The following is a 24156-nucleotide window of genomic DNA, read 5'->3' on the forward strand; positions in this document are numbered from 1 at the left end:
CTTTGTTCCCTGAGGAAACCAGGACCTTTTTTGCTTCAGGACTTTGCGTATGGTTTTCCTTCTAACTGAATATTTTCTCCACATCTCTTCATACTGTTCTTTGGTCTTAACTTCAACGTCCTCCTCAGGGAGGACACTGCTGAGGGAGTCTCAACCCTCCCAAAAAGCTGTCAAGCATGTAACTCTCTCTTCCATAATTTCTTTACTTCTTGTGGCTCAGACGGTAAAGTGTCTGTCTACAATGCGGGAGACCTGGGTTCAAGCCCTGAGTTGGGAAGATCCCCTGGAGAAGGAAATGGCAATCCACTTCAGTACTGTTGCCTGGAAAATCCCATGGACAGAGGAGCCTGGTATGCTACAGTCTATGGGGTTGCAAAGAGTTGGACACGACTGAGCAACTTTACTTCATTTCTCCTTATTAGAATCTAAGCACCAGAATCACCAAACTCTTTTCTATCTGGTTTTGTGCAATACTGGCAACATCTAGCATAGGTGCTTGTAACAAATATTTGTTGACTAATGAATGATACAGAAGTAAAGATATACTTGCTGAATTCAATTTCATTTTTACAAAAGGTATAAAAGTCATTTTAGCCATTTTAAACTCTAAAGATTTTCAAATAAAATACACTCCAAAAAATAGTCACATAAAGATAGTTAATTTTTTTTTTTTTTTGGTAACAGTGATTTAAAGATATGTCTTACTTTTCCATAAGATGTTACAGAAAAACCCAAACAAACTTTTTGGTCAAGCCAAACTTTTAAACCGTCACCAGAGTAACATTTGAATATTAAAGCTTAACGTGTTACAAAAATGCAATCAGCCACAATAGTCAATGAAATGTATAATGTAATAATATCTGAGGATAAATAGGAGAATTGATATTAATACCAGTAATACAGCATTCTAAACTTGTAATTTTGTGGTTGGGTCACAAATAAACAGTCAATTTCCTCACCAAATACATATAAGCTACCCTCTATCCAATTATTATCTTATTTTCTAACTCATCTTTTACCATTGTAATGAGTGTTATTTGAAATACTTTGAGTATTAAGTAGAAAAACATAAGAAATATTCTTTTTAAAATAAATTCCCAATGCTATTTTGTATGATGTAGAAGAATATAGTGGTCTGCAAACTCAGGAACTTTAAAATACTATTTTTTATTTTTAAAAATGTTATTATAACATTACAGTAGAATTACTGTTATTGTTCAATGTATTTGAGTGTTTAACTTTTTTCACTTAGCAAAATACATTTGAGATATATCCATATCACTGCATGAATCAGAATTTTATTCCTCTTATTGCCAAGTAAAATTCCATTGTATCAGTGTGTTTATTTAACAACTGAAATACAAATTTCTTGATTTCAGTTTTGGTGACTAACAATAAAGTTGACATCCATTTAGAAACAGATTTTGGTGTGATTACACATTTTCATTTCTTTAGGCCAAATACGTCAGAGGAGGTGCGTTACTGGATTATATTTCAAGAGGATGTTTAACTTTACAAGAAGTTGCCAGTTTCCCAAAACAGTTGCATCACTTTACATTTCTGCCACCAAAATATGAGATATTTCTCAATACCTGGGAAAATTCTCACAACATACAGTATAGCTAAACACAAAGAGTAGTACACAAATTCAACATACTCTGTGAACTCAATTTTATTTTAGAGAGAAAGATTGTTTAGAAATATAACCAATTATTAAAGTAATCATTTCTAGGGGCTGTTTGGAGTATGAGTATTTTAATTTTATATAATCTGTTTTTATGTTTTTTCACTTCTACTGTAAATTATTTTTAATAAGGAAAATTTCTAAAACAACTACATAAAGTTTCTCTTGAGACATTTTAATGGTTGAAAATCAGTGAACAGTTCTTTTTACAATGAAAGACTGATATGAATCAGCTGCATTAATTAAACCTCAAGGATAGGAATAAATGGAGGGACAATGGTTAAATAAAGTTTGGACAATAATCTGAAGGAAGTGTTTTAAGCAGTGGGTGGTGCCTGTGTAAAATAACACCCTGCCAAGAGGAGCAGCAGAGCGTTCCCTGGTGCCACTTCAGGAGAACAGAAAGAACACTTAACTGGAGAGACCCCTGAGGACCATTTTTGTATTAATGGCTAGACACACTACTGAAGTCAGGTGGGAATTTGGCCAGGACTCTGCTAAATCTCAGGTGCTTGATGTAGCTCCCTTTAGACAACAGGTTTTCTGGAGCATGTATAGGCCAAGTTCACAGAATTTTATGGTAAGTGCTTTTTTGGTTGTTATTGTTAGATTTGTCAATTCCAGAGATTTAATCCCACAGGTTAGTTCAAAATTATTTCTGAGCCTTCATATTTGTTAATTTTCAAACATGTAGCACAAAGGAAGGAAAAAGTCCTTCTTTTTATAGCTCATTCATTCTTATACTTTTTTTTCTCTGCTTTATCCCTGTTCTATTAACACAAAGACTCCTTCTATTTTATATAGCTGTAAAAACCAGCAGGCTTCTTTCTTAATCTGTGCTGTCTAGGTTCATTGCCTGAGGGCCTAGGTCGTTAGTAATAAAGGTCATTAGTTGATGTTTCCAACATCCATAGACTGTCAGATGATCCTTTCCTTTAATCTCTGCATGATTAGAAACAGGCCCAAGCTTGTGCTATTTAGTAATTTTATTTTCTTGTTGTGGGAAAAGTAAAAGGTTACCTCTTGGAAACAAAAGCTTTTTAAAACTAATAGCTGCTTCACAGTAGACATGAAGGAATAACAGACTATATATAAAGATACTCAAAGCAGAAACAAGAGAAAATGGAAGGAATTGGTATCTGCTGCACCCTAGGTTTCTTCAAGGAGCTGAATTAAACCAAGCCATAGGCAGCCTCAACTTGCCTGCCCTCATTACCTTACATCTTAGAGCATTGTCTGATTTCCAGCATTCTAATTGAAAAGACGCTTTGTAGTAAAAAGCTCTGTTTGAGTCACTTTGAAATCATGGTCCTTGAGTTTTCTTTCTGACAAATATTTCTTGGACATCACTAAGCTTATTAAACAGTTCTGTGTTTGGAAGCTTCTGATGTTGGAACAGGCATAATCCAGACACCTTCCTATAAAAAAAAATAGCAGTCAATTCCCTGTAGATTCTTTGGAAAGAAGCTGTGTGCTACTTTCCCTCCCTTGACCTGTATCTTTGGAAGTTCAATGCCATGTAGACAGGAAATACTCGGTAAACAACTGCAGTGGCAGATCATGCTTATGTAATTATTATTAGTAATAGAACAAATTGCTTTTTGTTCTGCAGTCTTCTTCATCTTATTTCCTCCATGCTCTCAAAGGAAGAATGGGAACTTGCAAAGCATCAGAAAGTTTTTAAAGGAAAAATAGTTCTATTTGAGTGAAATTTAAATAATCTTTAGGGAGTTGAAGTATTTATGAAGTCTGAACACCTAACAAAATTATTCATAGTTCATTGTTGAATGTTGAAAAATAAGATTAATGAATGTAATTATAGGTTTATCTCTTTATTTCAACACTTTATTCAACATTATGTTATAGAATGAATACTTCCATATAATAATTCTCCTAGGAAAGTGATTTTTAAAGAAAGGTCTTTGTTTTCAGTGTTATTTTTCAGAACAGAAAAATCTCCTGTTTTATTTTTTAAAACTCCTTGAGACAGGCAATACATGAGCCAGTTTAAAAGAAACTGGCAAACATACAGGATTTAAAGCTCAAACTGGTAAAAAGCATAATCAGTTGCATCACATGTGGCAAACTTTGATTGTATACTGATTATTTATCTCAGCTGAATTAGCTACTCCTGGAAACTGGCTTCTACTCTCCATAGCTGTGCTGAAGTCCATGGGGTGGCAAAAAGTTGGACACAAGTGACTGAACTGACTGACTGACCCTACATTGTCAGCATCCCTTTGAACATTCAGGGCCTCATTAATGCAAAAGTGATGCAAAGAATTCTGTAGTCACCTGCTTATTGATACATATCATCTTTTATTTTAATCTATTAATTAAGGGATCTATTAATTAAAGGGATTTGTGATTTAAATTAAAGGGATTTGTGGAAAAATAAAGAGAAAAAAAGAACTCTGAGTGGTTGCAGTGAAGAAAGAAAGTACTGGGGCACTGAGGAAATATTGCTGGGAGATCAACCAATAGGATGGTACTTGTGTCCAGACCAATGATCATTCATAGATGTGATCATTCATTTAACTCATGCACTGGATTCCTAGTACGTGCCTTCCCTTGTGCTGGTACAGGCCTTAACACCAACCACCACAGCATTTAATGGGACAAGATTTAAACACGAAGGAAGGAATGACAAAGAAAGTGATATGGGCACTGTGATGAGGAGAGACATTGGTGAGGCCCCTAAACAAATTGGTGCTGAGGTGGTGGTAAAAGAAACAAGCTTCATCAAGAAACAAAACTTAAAATGAATCTTGGAATCCTAAGTGAAACATTTAAGTACAGGGTCCACTATGTAAAGAAGAAGATTTATCTTTGGTTCCAGTCTAAAATGTTGGCAGATGCTAGACTGTGATTTCTGAAGGTCATAAACCAGAGAAGATAATTTTCTATAAGCCTAATGTAGCCATGGAAATCAACCTTTAATATCCATTGGAAGGACTGATGCTAAAGCTCCAATACTTTGGTCACCTCATGCAAAGAATCGACTCATTGGAAAAGACCCTATTGCTGAGAAAGATTGACAGCAGGAGAGGGGGTGACAGAGGATGAGATGGCAGAGGATCAGATGGTTGGATGGCATCATCGACTCAATGGACATGAGTATGAGCAAACTCCGAGAGATAGTGAAGGACAGGGAAGCTTGGCGTGCTGCAGTCCATGGGGTCACCAAGAGCCGGACACAACTTAGTGACTGAACAATAACAACCAAAAGGGCAGCTGGAGTAAAAAGCTGAAACCCATTTCATTTTGCTACTGCTTCTAATCAGCAGCCACTTTTAAGTTGTGAATGACACTTTACTATTCACAGACAGAACAAAACAGCTCTATTCTTCTGCATTGGCATAGGTTATATTGGCTCTTCACTTGTTTTGGATATCCTGTTAGGCGAGTGAACTATATAATGGTAATTACAGACCAGTTGAATATGACTCCCCTGTCTGACAAAAGGTTGGGAAACTATGAAATAGATACCTTTATCAAAGAGATGCCACTGTAAGCAAATTATTCATTATACATTTAAAATTGGAAATTTTCTCTAAGGAGAACTTCTAGCTATAGAGGTTCCATTATTTATGGCATTATGTTTAAATTTTGATGAACAATGCAATTAATGAAGTAAATCAAATGTATTTTTATCATATGCCTGAGAATCACTGAATCTAATGGTCTTGGAAACAATAATTTAAAAAATACATTGTGTTACTTATGCTTTATGAATTACTGTTTTATGCATGTACTAAAAAAAAACTGAAGACAGAACCAACCTTATTATAGGCTTAAAGGTAATTTGGGAAATGAAGCATTAAGACACAACCTAACTTGATACCTATAGTCAATAAGAATTGGCTACTGTGTTTAATGCAAATGATTAATAAGTGTAAGTGCACAAAAATCCTTTCTAATACTGGTGAATACAGAAAATGTACATTCTATAAGCATAACAGAATATTCTTTCAAGCGTTCTATAGCATTTCTTTTCTTTTTCTTCCCCTTCCCCTTGTTCTTGACTCCTCTCCATTCTTCAATTTCAAATGGGTATCTGCCTGTGAGATATATATTGATAGGAATTCAAGAAAGTTTTGATTTACCTCTCATCTTTCCAATCCAATTGAAATTTTAACAGCCCACAAATTCTGCATTCAGAATTACTTATTTAAAATAAATTTACAAAGGAAAAATATTGGCATTTTCAGTTTATGAATCAAAGAAAGTTTGAATTTGCCCCCAAAATAACCTTGTATAGATAAGATAGGCTGAGCAAACTAACCCATGACTGTTGATTCTGGTTTAGTTCCACAGATACCTCACCTCAAAGTCTTATCTGGCTGAGCTGCATGCTTGTTTTAGGGGAGCAAATCCTTAGCAGGAGGAGGCAAATACTAAGAGGGGTCCTTGATGGTCTTTGAAGAAACCAGGAGTACTAGGGTAAGAAAGAATGGAAAAAAAAAAAAAAGAAACCCCTTTGAAAAGGTTTAGTTTGTATGAGGTGCTAAATTGGTAGTAACTTTGGGCCAGGAAAGTGACCTAAGCAATTTTATTTAGAAGTTATCAAAAAGAATGTGTCTGCTTAGAATTTTATGCTGAGTAGGCAAAAGATGGTTTGGGAAGGCGTGTATTAGTCATTAGGCTACTTTTAAATCATGAAGTTATTTATCAGTATCTGAGCTGCCTTTGAACTCTCATGTAGATTTACAGAAATAAAAAGACAAATACAAAATCAGGAACTCTTAAGTTCTACTCCAAGAGGCACCATTTATAGAGAATAGAACGGGAATGATGCTTTTGGAACTGTATAACATGGTAAACTTCTTGAACATTTATAGATTTTCTTGAATATTTACAGTAAATTTCTGCCATAATTTGATATATTTCTGATATAATGTATATCAATCTCCAGTATGGAAATTTTAGAAAAAAGATAACTTTAAAACATCCTATTTAATTACTAGACAATCAGCATATTAATTATATAAACTGATAACCAGATCTGCAAATATTTAAAGTGACCAAAAATACATATGAGTTTGCCATAGTTTTAGAACTAATTTTGATATAATTTGACATCCATTATGGATCAAAACTCTCATTAAAATAGAGACAGATATAAAGTTCCATATATATGTGTGTGTCTGTGTATACATATATTTACACAAAATATATGATCATATATACACATGATGTATAATATGTATCTCAAAGTTAACATGTTAAAACATAGGCTCCTGATCATTTCACAAAAATCTTGGTTTATTTACAATCTTCTTCATGTATGTTAAGTCAACTCCATCCTTTCAGTTTTTCAAACCAGAAAATTTGGAGTCTTACTTGACACTCAGAAAATCCTGTTAATTCTTTCAAATAAATTCTGAATGTGACTACTTTTATTGCCACAAGTTTGGTAGCAAGAATGAGACAGACCTAATATTAAAATTATGAAAAGATGTTTATTGATATATTAAGGAGAATAATCAAGTTACAAATAATTTTTATGTTACCACTTGTGTTCCATAATTTTTCACTATATATAGTACTGTATGTATATTTGCATTTGTTTTCTTTTGTAAGTAATAAGTAAGAAAGAATATCTTTGGAAGACTGATGGCACATTTTTTTGGGATAATGAGCTGATTGGGGAAAACATGGGTGAGGCGTTCTTTTAACTGTATAAGTTCCGGTATTTTCTGAATTTTATACGAAGTGAATGTATTATTCACTATTAAAACTAAAATTTTAGAAGACTATAATTATTTAAGGAAACATTTAATTTACATTTCTCTTGGAGGTTACTTTATATGGTACTTCAGATGATAAATATTTTAAGATTTTCATTTTAACCATCAAATAGGTAAAATATCAATTCAACATTATGTAGTATAGATAAAATTATGCTTTGATAACTTTTTATTGCTATCTTTTGTATAGAATGTAGTTAGAAAGTGTAGATAAATGACTTATGCCATTATAAACTATTTTATCTAGTGAAACTTAGATAAAATTAAGCAAATTAAATGTACATTTTGTGTTTAAAAAAAAGAAATCACAAAACCCAGGAATTTAACAATAGGTCAAATGATCTTTCAGGGAGAATGATACAGCTAAATACAGCTATAACCAAAAAGGACAAAGTATACAAAATATCCTTAAGGGAATAATCCTAGTATAGCAGAGAAAATACAGGACTTCAGAGAATGATTTCTTTCTTTTTCCTCAGGGATAAAATACTATGATTATGAAAAGTAATTAACTCTAAAACAACATGGAAGTTGGATGGAAAGAACTCTACCTAAAATGTTGAATAATTAAAGTAAATGAAATAAGAAGCATGCACTGGGGACATAAAACGTGCTACTCTAGCAGAGCTATTAACTATTGCATTAGAGCCCCTAAATCATATGCTCTTTTTACCTTCATTGACTTAGGTCAAACTGGATCTTTCCACTAAAGGAGCCAAATGAGCTTAATGTTTCAGCTGGTTGATGCCAATGGCAAAGAGACCTTCAGATGCACTTCGAGAAAGATGTATGATCAAGGAGTAATAAGCTTTTCTCCATTAATGTAACAAGTCAAAATATCATTTAATTTATTTCTGAAAAAAATTTTTTTTTCTTTTTTACTGTAACAGATATAGCTCATCACTTAACTTCATTCACCAAACTGCACTAGCATTTTACTATAGTTTTAGGAAGAGAAAGGAAAAGCATTTCAGGGGTGATTCATTGATATTCCTGAAAATGGGATCATTGCTTCAGGATTCTTAAAATGTTAAGCAAGGTGGATATTGAATGTAATTGAGTGAATGTAATTGAATGAATATTGAGGTTAAGGTTTTCTGTTGTTATTTTAACTGCATGTTGTACAGATAAGTGCTTACAAAATTCACATAAAGCATTTTGAAATTTCAAAGAAGAGATAGAAAGTATAATTAATGCTACCATTGAAGGCCAAAGAGAAGCAATGAAAATGGAGTAAAATACCAGTAAATATCAATGTAATACTACTAAGTATTCTCTAACTATCTGTGCTATATATAATTAGGGTCATTTTCTCATGTCATAGATTATCTGCACAAGAAAATGCAAATATATAGATGTTATAATCTCTAGATTCTTGGTTCCATACAGAAGAAAAAAACATTGTGATTTCAGTTTTTCAGTCATCTTAATAACATATGGATGCTATGGTATCGTTTTGGTCAAAAACAAGAAGTCTGGGGACATAGAGCAGATAACTGACATAATTTAGATTGAAATGGGGGGGCTAAATGGTTATACTATGAATCTAGATAAAATGGGCATTTATATACAGTATTACAAAAGTGAATAAACATAGTACAGGTAGTATGAACAGTTATCAGGTAGTAGTGAAGTATTTTTGCATTGCAGTTTACTGTAGAAATAAGAGAATCTGAAATTAGATTCAGAAAATCATATTTATATCATTTTCTTACTTTGAAAATTGTCATTAAAGTCACTAAACATCTCTTAGACTCTATTTATATATTAGAAATTTAGAAATAATACTAAGAATAATAATTCCTACATCATAGGGGTATTATGGATATTAAATTAAGTAATGGGTAGCACTTGGCACAAAATAAATGCTCAATATATTACAGCCATTATTCTGTGCAAATTTTGCTATGTTAAGCATTTCTTGTAAATGTAATTGTAAATGCATTTTGTTTCTTTTGACAGTCAGTGACCTAACTATAACTATTAATCAAGTGTTAGCCTGGTAGTGTGTAAGTATGGTATAGGCTTGCTTTCAAAAGAGTGCATGATCATTAAGCTGTATAAAGAAACAGATCTGGCTCTGACTTTTGACAATGAGGTTGACTTTTTTCTATCATGCTTTTGAAGCATTTTGCAGTTCCACCTTGTAGATGAACCCCACCACCACCACCACCTGAAGCCCGTTGGGTTTTCCCTCAGAGAAGTATTACACAGTGGTTAGAGAAGGGACTCTAGTGAAGACTCTAGTGAAGAGTCCTGACTTTGAATTCCATACTATATTTGAAGAAGTGACTTTTGTGTAGCTTAATTTTATTATGCTAAACTAAGGATAAAAATAGTAAACTTTTATTTGAGAATTAAATAAAATGATGCATTATATGTGAAAATAATTTACAAAGGCCTATCACATAAAAATCTGTTTGTAAATGTTAGCCATCATCCTTAGTCACTAGGCATTTGGCTTTTCTCAACAATTGAAAAGAGAATCTGGGAATCTAAAAGAATCATGTTCTATCCTGAAACCTATATTCAAGTTCTAATGAAGTCATATTTGTATGGTTTAGGAGTAAATTTGATTATTATTAATAAAATAATAATCAGTCATTTTAAAGCTTGGTAACATTATTATCTAAACTTGATTATAGCTGCACACTCTGACTTGACTTAGAGTTTTACAAACTTGTTTTCCATCAGTTGATTCATCTTATTTGGCTCATTGGTAAAGAAGATGCCTGCAATGAAGGAGATGTCAGAAATATGGGTTTGATTCCTGGGTTTGGAAAATCTCCTGGAGAAGGGCACAGCAACCCACTCCAGTATTCTTGCCTGGAGAATCCAATGGACAAAGGAGCCTAGTGTCTACAATTCATAGGTCACAAAGAATCACACAGGACTGAAGCGATTGAGTACAACCCATTTTGCCCACAATACTCTCCATTTGTGAAACAGATGGCAAATGAATTACAATTTCTTTTTTTCAAATATATAGACATCCCCTTAAAAATTTATGTATAGCAAAAGTTGACTGTTAAGACACAACCAAGATCTATTCTAAAGAAGATCAGCCCTGGGTGTTCTTTGGAAGGACTGATGCTAAAGCTGAAACTCCAATACTTTGGCCACCTCATGAGAAGAGTTGACTCATTGGAAAAGACTGATGCTGGGAGGGATTGGGGGCAGGAGGAGAAGGGGACAACAGAGAATGAGTTGGCTGGATGGCATCACCGACTGAAGGGACATGAGTTTGAGTGAACTCTGGGAGTTGGTGATGGACAGGGAGGCCTGGTGTGCTGCAATTCATGAGGTCACAAAGAGATGGACACGACTGAGCGACTGAACTGAAGATATAAGAGATACAATACTTTATATTTTAAATACAAGATGTTTAGTTTACTTATTTTTTGAATTGATGTAACCAAGTCATTTTCAGCTATCTATAATTGCGTTACATACAAGTAACTACTTTCTTAATTGGAGGACTGGAATAATTATCCATTCAATCACAAGTTAATATATGGTACATTTTAAACTAATTTCAGTTACTTAGTAATCATTTTTTTCTCTACATACCATTGTTTATATGATAATTGTATAATATTGGCCTTACTTTGCTAGTAAATAAAGAGTCCTAAAATTCTAGAGAAATTTAAACAAGGTTTCCTTGCCATCTTGTGAGAATATATTAAGTAAATACTTTTAAAATTAAAGTAAAATAGAATTAGTTTAAGAAAGACAAAAAAGTTTTAAAAAGACTCAAAAACCCAAGGGAAATAAACTACTCCGATGTATTTAGTCCAATGTTTGATATAAATTCTGCCAAATGCATTAGAGGAAATTATATGACATACAAAATTAACTGGACATTTTGGTGAAACAATTAGAACACTAGATTTACCTTGTTTTTTCTTGGGTAAGGCATAACAGACCATGTAGGTCTAGAAATAATAGGATGGGCTGATTTAATTATGCTTTCAGAATCTTAATTTTATATTTAAGTATTATTTTTATTATCCTGCTCTTTGCTTCTCATTAAAACAAACTGTCTGGCGTGAAGTGGTACCTCATTGTGATCTTGATTTGCACATCTCTGATAATGAGTGATGGTGAGCATCTTTTCATGTGTTTGTTGGCCATCCATATGTCTTCTTTGGAGAAATTTCTATTTAGTTCTTTGGCCCATTTTTTGATTGGGTCGTTTATTTTTCTGGAATTGAGCTTCATAAGTTGCTTGTATATTTTTGCGATTAGTTGTTTGTCAGTTGCTTCATTTGCTATTATTTTCTCCCATTCAGAAGGCTGTCTTTTCACCTTACTTATAGTTTCCTTTGTTGTGCAGAAGCTTTTAATTTTAATTAGATCCCATTTGTTTATTTTTGCTTTTATTTCCAGTATTCTGGGAGGTGGATCATAGAGGATCCTGCTGTGATTTATGTCGGTGAGTGTTTTGCCTATGTTCTCCTCTAGGAGTTTTATAGTTTCTGGTCTTACATTTAGATCTTTAATCCATTTTGAGTTTATTTTTGTGTGTGGTGTTAGAAAGTAATCTAGTTTCATTCTTTTACAAGTGGTTGACCAAGTGGGAATGCAAACTAGTACAGCCACTATGGAGAACAGTGTGGAGATTCCTTAAAAAACTGGAAATAGAACTGCCATATAACCCAGCATTCCCACTGCTGAGCATACACACTGAGGAAACCAGAATTGAAAGAGACACATGTACCCCAATGTTCATTGCAGCACTGTTTATAATAGCCAGGACCTGGAAACAACCTAGATGTCCATCAGCAGAGGAATGGATAAGAAAGCTGTGGTACATATACACAATGGAATATTACTCAGCCATTAAAAAGAATACATTTGAATCAGTTCTAATGAGGTGGATGAAACTGGAGCTGATTATACAGAGTGAAGTAAACCAGAAAGAAAAACACCAATACAGTATACTAACATATATATATATGGAATTTAGAAAAATGGTAATGATGACCCTTTATGCAAGACAGCAAAAGAGACACAGATGTATAGAACAGACTTTTGGACTCTGAGGGAGAGGGTGGGATGATTTAGGAGAATGGCACTGAAACATGTATACTATCATGTAAGAAACGAATCACCAGTCTATGTTCAATACAGGATACAGGATGCTTGGGGCTGGTGCACGGGGATGATCCAGAAAGATGATATGGGATGGGAGGTGGGAGGGGGGTTCAGGATTGGGAACTCATGTACACCTGTGGTGGATTCATGTCAACGTACGGCAAAACCAATACAGTATTGTAAAGTAAAATAAAGTAAAAATAAAAAATTTTTAAAATGGTTTAAAACAAACAAACAAAAAATAAAACAAACTGTCTTTTCAGAATGTAGAAATCTATTTTAATAGAATAAAGTGAAACTAAATCTGTAGCTCTAGGTTACAGAACATATAACTAACTGGAAATCATTTTGAATCAAATACAATATTAACTTCTGATTATTTCTGTATTGTAAAAAATTACTGTTGATTTTACTTTTTATCTTATTGCTTATTTTCTTATTCTATAATTAATAACATATATTTCATGTATAGCATAGTAATTTTTGAAACCAATAGTATAAATAAATGTTTGTGTTATACCTATGTATCTTAACTCATATGATGTATTCTAACTATGGGTCAAACTGAGGGAGATTTTAATTAATCGAATTCTACTTCCTATGTGTAATAATGTCTTCAATTCTCACCAGTATAACATTTTAAGCAACTATTATTTAGAATAGACACTGGCAAACAATAATGGTACTAAAATAAAATTTTGGGTTTTAAAAAGAAAAAGGTTTTTTTGTGTTACTAAATATTTTCCTTTTTATAAAAATACTAAAATACTGAAAATCAAATCAAATTAAAGCTTGATAAAGTTGTCCACTATAGACACAGTCTTAAGATTACCACACACTAGCAATCTACCCCATTTAAATATAGATCAAAATTCACTCAATGATCATCCATGCTGTACATCATAACCTTTACGTGTGGTATGTGGGAATACTTAAGTATTGGAAAAATAAAGCTTACTAGGGAGGAACTTCAAATCATCAAAGATTGGCTATGGGAAGCAACTCCTAGATTCACTTTACTACTGTAAATTGCCTTACATTTAAAATGAAAAAAAAAAAAAAAAAACCACCAAAAAAAAAGATGTATCTATCTTGGTACTTTTGGGGGACACCTTCTTAGAGTTTGGAGGATGCAGGACCCTGCAAAAAGATTTAAATGAAGGGGATCCTGAGGATCTTGGAGGCTCCTAAGACCACAAAGCAATCAACTAATCAGTGATGAAAAGACGGTATCTTGCTTTAATAGTTTTGTATACTCATATTTGAAAGAACTTGCTAACAAATGGGTCTGATCATGGTGCATTCGAGCTTTCTCATATTAAAAACAAAACAAAACAAAACTGTAATTTTGTCGCAAACATTTTTTGTATAAGAGACACTATGAGCTAACTTTGGGTCAGTCTTAGAATGTTTATTTTATTTTTACCTCAGTTGTTATTATACCTCTACCATTAAGCATTAATGCCTCTTACCTCAAATTCTGTCTCATTTTTATATTTGTAACTTAGCCTCAAGTAGGAGAATTTGATGATCCATCCATATGAACAATGTTCTGAGCCAGCGATCTTGCCTGGTTCTCTGTCCCTGGGCATGTAACCATAACCCTTCATAAGCTTCCTCCTCAATAAGTTCCAGGCACCAGACCTAAACCCTAGCTCCTGGTACAGTTGTGGTTACAACTGTGTAATAAAAGCAGATGCTTCCATACAATAGTAACAGTTTTATATATATTTTAGGGCAAACAAATTCATAAGAAAAGGTTTATCAGAATGATAATCATATGTGGTTAACCTATTCTCCCATTCTATAAAAGCAGCAGAATAAAATTCATATTTTGTGGAAAGAAAAGAAAAATTTAAACATAAAACTCTTCCTCCCCTATTTGGGTCTCCTCCCTCATCTTTAGTGGTTACTCTGCATCTGCGTTAACTAGACCTCCTTAGGAGATAACATTCATTCTTAATCTCATAAAGGGTCATAACTCCTCAGGAGATAACCTCCTTTCTTAATCTTGTAAGAAGTCACAATGACCCCTGACCCACTACTTGCTCTGTAAGTTCAGATCTGGATTGTGTAAACTATTAATACATCATTTGATACATAATCTTTTGTCTCAAAACTTTTACAGCCATACTTTTATCTCTAATGGGGAGAATAATTCTCAGAGATTTTTGGAAGACTGTCTTCCAGGTTATAAATCTCAGTTCAGTTCAGTTGCTCAGTCTGGTTTGACTCTTTGTGACCCCATGGACTGCAGCACACCAGGCTTCCTGTCCTTCACTAACTCCCGGAGCTTGCTCAAACTCATGTCCATCAAGTTGGTGATGCCATCCAACCATCTCATCTTCTGTTGTCCCCTTCTCCTCCTGCCTTCAATCTTTCCCAGCATTAGGGTCTTTTCCAGTGAGTCAGTTCTTTGCATCAGGTGGCCAAAGTATTGGAGTTTCAGCTTCAGCATTAGTCCTTCCAATGAATATTCTGGACTGATTTTTTGAGGATTGACTGGCTTGATTTCCCTGCAGTCCAAGGGACTATCAAGAGTCTTCTCCAACACCACAGTTTTAAAGCATCAGTTCTTCGACACTCAGCTTTCTTTGTGGTCCAACTCTCACATCTATACATGACTATTGGAAAAACCATAGATTTGACTATATGGGCCTTTGTCGGCAAAGTAATGTCTTTACTTTTCAACGTGTTGTCTAGGTTGGTCATAGCTTTTCCTCCAAAGAGCAAGCTTCTTCTAATTTCATAGCTACAGTCACCATTTGCAGTGATTTTGGAGCCCAGGAAAATAAAGTCTCTCACTGTTTCCATTGTTTCCCCATCTATTTGCCATGAAGTGATGGGACCGGATGCCATGATCTTCGTTTTTTGAATGTTGACTTTTAAGCCAGCTTTTTCACTCTCCTCTTGCACTTTCATCAATCGGCTCTTTAGTTTCTCTTTGCTTTCTGCCATAAGGGTGGTGTCATATGCATATTTGAGGTGACACCAGCATCAGGTCTTTTCCAATAATCCCCAGGTTGGCTCAAATAAAATTTTCCAATTCTTTCTTAGATAAATTGACTATTGATTAAGTTTTTCATCACCAATGTATTTTAAATATTTATTTACGTATTGACTTATTTGGCTGTGCTGGGTCCTAGCTGCAGCACATAGGGTATTTGCTGTGTCATGGGCCACCTTTTTGTTGTGGTGCATAGACTCTCTAGTTGTGTTGTACAGGCTCAGTAGTTGTGGCAAAAAGGCTTATTTGCTCTCTGGCATGTGAGATATTAATTCCTCAACCAGGGATCAAACTTGCATCCCCTGCACTGCAAAGTGGATTCTTAACCACTGGATCACCAGGAAAGTCCCCATCAACAATATATAACTGTTATATTATTTTCTCAAATGTTTCTGTACTACCTCATAAACACAGGTTTAATAAAACTTCATAAAGTAAAAAAAAAAAAAATTCCTTTAGGATCATAGAATCCTGTCTAGTGTACATATAATTAGACAGTGTATTTCCTAAATTCTAACTGAAAATTCATTCTCTCTTTCTTAAAAAAGAAAGTGGTATTTCAGGAAAACACACTTATTTTAAAGATTCTCAAGTCACTGTTAGCTATTTTATACAGGCCAACATACAGCTTTATGTTCTAACCTTTATTAAGAGAAAATGATTTTCTTTCCATTCTCACATAATTTACTTTGAGTGAGAGAGTTGTCTTCAGCACATATGGTTGCAAGACAGAACAATGAGGTGTTTATAACAAACTAATGTTGCGTAATGAAGCACTTCAAGTATATGAAAAGTGAATCTCCAAAGAGATTAGAGCAGTAATTTGTATTTGGTTCTGAAGAGGAACACCTGTAACAGTCATTTTTTTCTGTATGACAGCTATCTTTATAAAATTAACAGTGATTTAGATTTGAAGATTAACCCATATTATATTTGTGTGCTAAGGCAATTTCAAATAAGTAAAAATGCTTTTTCTTCAGGTCAAAAATAAGTATTGTGAGATTATAAGACTATTTTTATAAATGAAATGCAAGTTTTAGAAAAATGACATCCATTTCTTTGGCTAACAAGTTTTTCTTTGAACATGCAATGCCTGTAAAGAAAGGAGACAAGTGGTGTGTGTTTCTTTGTCATTAACATCTTATTGTGTCTTTGTTCAATCAAATGATTTCTTCTGAACACTGAACTGAGATGATACGGAAGAATTCTTTTGAAATTTTGTTATTTTGTTATTTCTCATAAAATGCTCTTCTTTGGGTTGATAATAAATGTATATGTATATACTTATCCTCTCTCTACATGGAAACTTATTTGATCTTTGATAACTATGAGGTAAGTCCTAAATAGTCATTAGGTAAATAAAAGTCACAATTGTATCTGTTGAATTTGATAAATCAAAATAATTCAATAGAAACAATTCATATGAAGCTTACATTTGACCACACAACCCATATATGATCACTGACAAGCCATACAGCATGGTAGTTAGAAGCTTTACAGCCCATCTGACTGTACTTGCATTGCCTTGAGAACCCCATGAATAGTATGAAAAAGCAAGAAGATATGACACTGAAAGGTGATTCCCTCAGGTTGGTAGGTGTCCATTATGCTACTGGAGAAAAGCAGGAAATAGCTCCAGAAGAAATGAAGAGGCTGAGCCTAAATGGAAGTGATGCCCAGTTGTGGATATATCTGGAGGTGGAAATAAAGCCCAATGCTGTGAAGAACAATATTGCATAGGAACCTGGAATGTTAGGTCCATGAATCAAGGTAGACTGAAAGTAGTCAAACAGGAGATAGTAAGAGCGACACAGACATTTTAGGAATCAGTGAATAAAATTGGCTCTGAGACTCAATGCATTAGTTTAACTTATTTGAATCTCAGCTTCCTTATTTCTAAAATAGAGATTGATAGCTCTTACATAAAAAAGCTATGATTGGAATTCAGTATATCACTATAGGTAAAGTTCTCAGAAGGATGCCCAGCTCATAACATAGCAGTTATTCTTATCATATCTCAGAGACAGCACACAGGAGAAATGTAAAGATGTTATATTTTTATCATCACTAAATTAATCTGCAAGATGGGAGAATTGGAAATTAACCTTTCAGTTCAGTTCAGTTCACTCACTCAGTCGTGTCTGACTCTGTGCGACCCCATTAATTGCAGCACGCCAGGCCTCCCTGTCCATCACCAACTCCCAGAGTTCACCCAAATTCATGTCCATCGAGTCGGTGATGCCATCCAGCCATCTCATCCTCTGTCGTCCCTTTCTCCTCCTGCCCCCAATCCCTCCCAGCGTCAGGGTCTTTTCCAGTGAGTCAACTCTTCGCATGAGGTGGCAAAAGTATTGGAGTTTCAGCTTTAGCATCAGTCCTTCCAAAGAACACCCAGGACTGAAATCCATTAGAATGGACTAGTTGGATCTCCTTGCAGCCCAAAGGACACTAAAGACTCTTCTCCAACACCACAATTCAAAAGCACCAATTCTTCGGTGCTCAGCTTTCTTCACAGTTCAACTCTCACATCCATATATACCACTGGAAAAACCATAGCTTTGTCTAGATGGACCTTTGTTGGCAAAGTAATGTCTCTGCTTTTGAATATGCTGTTTCAGTTGGTCATAACTCTCCTTCCAAGGAGTAAGCATCTTTTAATTTCATGGCTGCAATCACCATCTGCAGTGATTTTGAAGCCCCCTAAAGTAAAGTCTGACACTGTTTCCACTGATTCCCCATCTATTTCCCATGAAGTAATGGGACCAGATGCCATGATCTTCATTTTCTGAATGTTGAGCTTTAAGCCAATTTTTTTCACTCTCCTCTTTCACTTTCATCAAGAGGCTTTTTAGTTCCCCTTCACTTTCTGCCATAAGGGTGATGTCATCTGCATTTCTGAGGTTATTGATATTTCTCCCAGCAATCTTGATTCCAGCTTGTGCTTCTTCCAGCCCAGCGTTTCTCATTATGTAATCTGCATAGAAGTTAAATAAGCAGGGTGACAATATACAGCCTTGACATACTCCTTTTCCTATTTGGAACCAGTCTGTTGTTCCATGTCCAGTTACAACTGTTGCTTCCTGACCTGAATATAGTTTTGCCAGGTCAGGTGGTCTGGTATTCCCAACTCTCAGAATTTTCCACAGTTTATTGTGATCCACAAAGTCAAAGGTTTTGGCATAGTCAATAAAGCAGAAATAGATGTTTTTCTGGAACTCTCTTGCTTACTCTTTGATCCAGCAGATGTTGGCAATTTGATCTCTGGTTCCTCTGCCTTTTCTAAAACCAGCTTGAACATCTGGAAGTTCATGGTTCACGTACTGCTGAAGCCTGGCTTGGAGAATTTTGAGCATTACTTTACTAGCTTGTGAGATGAGTGCAATTGTGTGGTAGTTTGAGCATTCTTTGGCATTGCCTTTCTTTGGGATTGGAATGAAAACTGACCTTTTCCAGTCCTGTGGCCACTGCTGAGTTTTCCAAATTTGCTGGCACATTGAGTGCAGCACTTTCACAGCATCATCTTTCAGGATTTGAAAGAACTCAACTAGGATTCCATCCCCTCTACTAGCTTTGTTCGTAGTGATGCTTTCTAAGGCCCACTTGACTTCATGTTCCAGGATGTCTGGCTCTAGGTGAGTGATCAAACCATCATGATTATCTTGGTCGTGAAGATCTTTTTTGTTCAGTTTTGTGTAATCTTGCCACCACTTCTTAATATCTTTTGCTTCTGTTAGGTCCATACCATTTCTGTCCTTTATCGAGCCCATCTTTGCATGAAATGTTCCCTTGGTATCTCTCATTTTCTTGAAGAGATCTCTAGTCTTTCCCATTCTGTTGTTTTCCTCTATTTCTTTGCATTGATCGCTGAAAAAGGCTTTCTTATCTCTCCTTGCTATTCCTTGCATTCAGATGCTTATATCTTTCCTTTTCTCCTTTGCTTTCCACTTCTCTTCTTTTCACAGCTATTTGTAAGGCCTCCCCAGACAGCCATTTTGTTTTTTTGCATTTCTTTTCCATGGGGATGGTCTTGATCCCTATCTCTTATACAATGCCACAAACCTCATTCCATAGTTCATCAGGCAATCTATCAGATCTAGTCCCCTAAATCTATTTCTCACTTCCACTGTTTAACCATAAGGGATTTGATTTAGGTCATACCTGAATGGTCTAGTGGTTTTTGCTACTTTTTTCAATTTGAGTCTGAATTTGGCAATAAGGAGTTCATGGTCTGAGCCACAGTCAGCTCCCAGTCTTGTTTTTGCTGACTGTATAGAGCTTCTCCATCTTTGGCTGCAAAGAATATAATCAATTGGATTTTGGTGTTGACTATCTGGTGATGTCCATGTGTAGAGTCTTCCCTTGTGTTGTTAGAAGAGGATGTTTGCTATGACCAGTGTGTTCTCTTGGGAAAATTCTATTAGTCTTTGCCCTGCTTCATTCCATATTCCAAGGGCAAATTTGCCTGTTACTCCAGGTGTTTCTTGATTTCCTACTTTTGCATTCCAGTTCCCTATCATGAAAAGGACATCTTTTTTCGGGTATTAGTTCTAAAAGGTCTTGTAGGTCTTCATAGAACCGTTCAACTTCAGCTTCTTCAGTGTTACTGGTTGGGGCATAGGCTGGGATCACCATGATATTGAATGGTTTGCCTTGGAAATGAACAGAGATCATTCTGTTGTTTTTGACATTACATCCAAATATTGCATTTAGGACTCTTTTTTTGACCATGATGGCTACTCCATTTCTTCTGAGGGATTCCTGCCCACAGTAGTAGATATAATTGTCATCTGAGTTAAATTCACTCATTCCAGTGCATTTTAGTTTGCTGATTCCTAGAATGTCAACGTTCACTCTTGCCATCTCCTGTTTGACCACTTCCAATTTGCCTTGATTCATGGACCTAACATTCCAGGTTTTATGCTATATTGCTCTTACAGCATCGGACCTTGCTTCTATCACTAGTCGCATCCACAACTGGGTATTGTTTTTGCTTTGGCTCCATCCCTTCATTCTTTCTGGAGTTATTTCTCCACTGATCTCCTGTAGCATACTGGGCACCTACCGACCTGGGGAGTTCCTCTTTCAGTATCCTATCATTTTGCCTTTTCATACTGTTCATGGGGTTCTCAAGGCAAGAATACTGAAGTGGTTTGCCATTCCCTTCTCCAGTGGACCACATTCTGTCCGACCTCTGCACCATGACTCACCTGTCTTGGGTGGCCCCACACAGGTGCTACAAAGTGTTTAAGGTGATTTGAGCTTTAAGGTGCTACAAAGTGGGCTTCCCTGGTGGCTCAGATGGTAAAGAATCTGCATGCAATGCAGAAGACCTGGGTTTGATCCCTGTGTTGTGAAGATACCCTGGAGAAGGGAATGGCAACCCACTCCAGTATTCTTGCCTGGTGAATGTCATGGACAGACGAGCCTGGTGGGCTACAGTCCATGGTGTTTAACTGAAAATGACTGAATGATTAACACAAAGTATTTAAAATATCCAAGTGTTATGTGTTAAATATTTGCCCCTCCACCCAATTCATGTGTTGAAATTCTAACTACCATTATTATGAAGATATGGGGTTTTTAAGAGATAATGGTGTCATAGAGCCCCCATGAATGGGATCAATGACCTTATAAAAGAGATTCAAAATAGCTCTCTGGCCTTTTCCACTAAGTGAAGACACAGCTAAAAGATATCCATCTAAGAATCAGGAACCAGGCCCTCACCAGACACTGAATGTAATGGAGCCTTGATCTTGGGCTTCTCAACCTCCAGAGTTATTAAAAAAAAAAATTCTGTTTTTTAAAGGGTGCCAAGTCTATAGTCTTTTGTTATAACAGCCTGATAGACTAAGACTTGGTGCAATTTGATTATGACCTAAGATTGAACACAAATATATGTTCTATAGTTTTAAAAACACTTTTATAAGCAATATCTGTTTTAATTTTCCTGAGTTTTTAAATAATAATATATTTTTTACAAAAGTTCTATAAGCAACTAACTATGTTATACAGAATGAAATGACTATCATACTAGGCAAAAAAGCAAAGCAATTATACCATCTTGGAATCATCTTGGAATTTATAATACACATAGAAATGAATGTATAGTCAGATAAACAATTTAGACTTTAGGATAACTGATCTCAAAAGCTTCAATATAGAATAGGCTTAGATAGGACAGGATATTATAGAATAGATAGAGGATATTCTTAAAGGAGTCAGATCAGGAGAAATGTAAATTCTTATAAGACAACTTAAAATAATTCAAAAAGATAGAGAAATTTGGCAATATTTTTCAAATTATGGTCTATTTACTGTATTCATTAAAATGATGTAGGCTGTTTCCTAAAAAGGTGAATTCTAGAATCATACTCAAGTTTGGCTGAGTCATTATCTGGAGCTGAAGTTCAAACTGACATTTTTTTTAACAGTTCACTAGGTGATATTCATGTATGCTAAACTTTGAAGTTGGGAAAATGTGAAGTACTTTAAGTAATACAGGATGAACTGGTAAGAGAACAAAGAAGAATCACTCCTCCCAACCTTCCAAAACAAATGCTCTTCAAAACCAAAGGATGAATAAAACTTGGTTGAGAAAATATTTGAATTTCATAAGTGAGTTATTAAACATTAACTTATTATTTAAATACAGTCATCCCTCCATATCTGTGAGGGATTGATTCTGGACCCCTATAACCACATTTGCAGATGTTCAAGTTACATAGCACAGTGTGCCTTTGGTTTTCCATTCTGTTTCCTCAAAGTCCACCCATTTAGCACTCATGGATTTTGAATATAGAAATTCAAAGTTGAATCCATGAATATGAAGGCTTATTTTACTTTTCAATTTCTTTCCCAAATAAATTATACTCAAGAGACAAGAATCTTAATTTCAACCCACTATCAGTGATAACAGGGTCTTCCCTATAGCTCAAATGGTAAAGAATCTGCCTGCAATGCTTGAGACCCAGGTTCAATCCCTGAGTCAGGAAGATCCCCTGGAGAAGGAAATCGCAACCCACTCCAGTATTCCTGCCTGGAAAATCCCATGGACAGAGGGGCCTGAAAGGCATAACTGAAGAATTATGGATAATTTCAAAAGCAGTAGAAGAGAGTTATCTACACTTTTTTCTTTTCTTTTTCTCTCTCTTTCCCCCTTTCTCTTTGTCTTCTTCCCCTGCTTCTTTCACTCTTTTCTTGCTTTCTCTATTTTTTCTTTTCTCTTCTTTTCTTTCTATTTTGTGGAAGCTTATCTCTAAAATACAGACAAGTGATCGTAGCAACAACCTCAACAAAATTAAACAAAATCATGTCAGCATTTAGAAAAGAGGATTGGTAGTTATGACTGTCTCTATTCACTGAGAATTTAAAATATATATATTTTACTTTTACTGTTTTTTTTGTCCTATTTTGTCAAGATAATTTAGCTGGCACAGTGAAGGCCACAGGTAACTGTATTTCATTAAGATTGCTTAAGGTGTCTCTTGTTATGAGCTTATGGTTACCAGGGGGAAGAGTGGGGTAGGGGGAAGACAGTTAGAGTGTTTCGGATTGATTTGTATATATGCCTATATTGAAATGGATGACCAAATGTATAGCAAAGGAAACTCTGTTCAATATTCTGTAACAATCAAACTGGGAAAAGAATTTGAAAAAGAACAGATACATGTATATGCATAATTGAATCATTTTGCTGTATACCTCAAACTAGCAAAAAATTATTAATCAACTGTACTCCAATATAAAATAAAAATTGAAAAAAAGAAAAAAAGTCTCTTTTTATGTTTTTATGAGAACTCTCTTAATTGAAATTTAAATAAGAATGACCCAGTGGTTTTAATTGACTATAATTCATACTTAGACAGTAGTGAGCTATGGCTGAAAACAGAGGCCACCCCTCTTCATCTTTGACAAGAGAAAGAAAATCAATCATAAGTAAAACAAATTTTTTAAAATTTACAAAGTCACATTTGTCCCCTTAAGCAATAATTCTCAAACTGTGATTTTGACTTTTGATATAAATTTAAGCCTTCCCTTTTATTTTTTCTTCAGCTTCTGGGTGTTTAGCCCATGAAATAAATAAAACTAGAATAGGTCAAATCTGACACTAGTTGCATTTGATGAGAGATATACCAGGAAATTGTGAGTTGTTCATCAGGGTGAACATCAGGCCTTTTCCATACTGCAAAGGCTCTAAGATGGGGCCTTTCTCCTGGGTGCCACAAGGGCAGTTAGGACTCTATGCAGAAACTGGAAAATGTGAGCTGTAAAGAGAAGCATACTGTTCTTTTAACTACTGAGAGACCATAAATGACAATCTGTCAGCAATATCATACAATTTAAGAGCTGAAATATCATTACTTCTACTTTTTTAAAATGGTAATATAACTTGTCAAAGAAAAGTATATCACAGAATTTCAGTATCTAAACCTGACAACAGCCAATATAAAATGGAATTCTCTGGTTAAAGTCTGAGGGAATAAAAGCCCCACTCTATTCAATCTCCTCCCCATACCCCCAGGTAGACATCATGGTTCTCCCAGAAATCTCTGAGTTCCATATGGCCTTGGAATTGACAGAACATGGTTGGAAGCATCTTGCCTATTTCACCTCCTTCC

Source organism: Oryx dammah, unplaced genomic scaffold, assembly GCF_014754425.2.
Source record: "Oryx dammah isolate SB20612 unplaced genomic scaffold, SCBI_Odam_1.1 HiC_scaffold_3, whole genome shotgun sequence".
Taxonomy (NCBI): Eukaryota; Metazoa; Chordata; class Mammalia; order Artiodactyla; family Bovidae; genus Oryx; species Oryx dammah.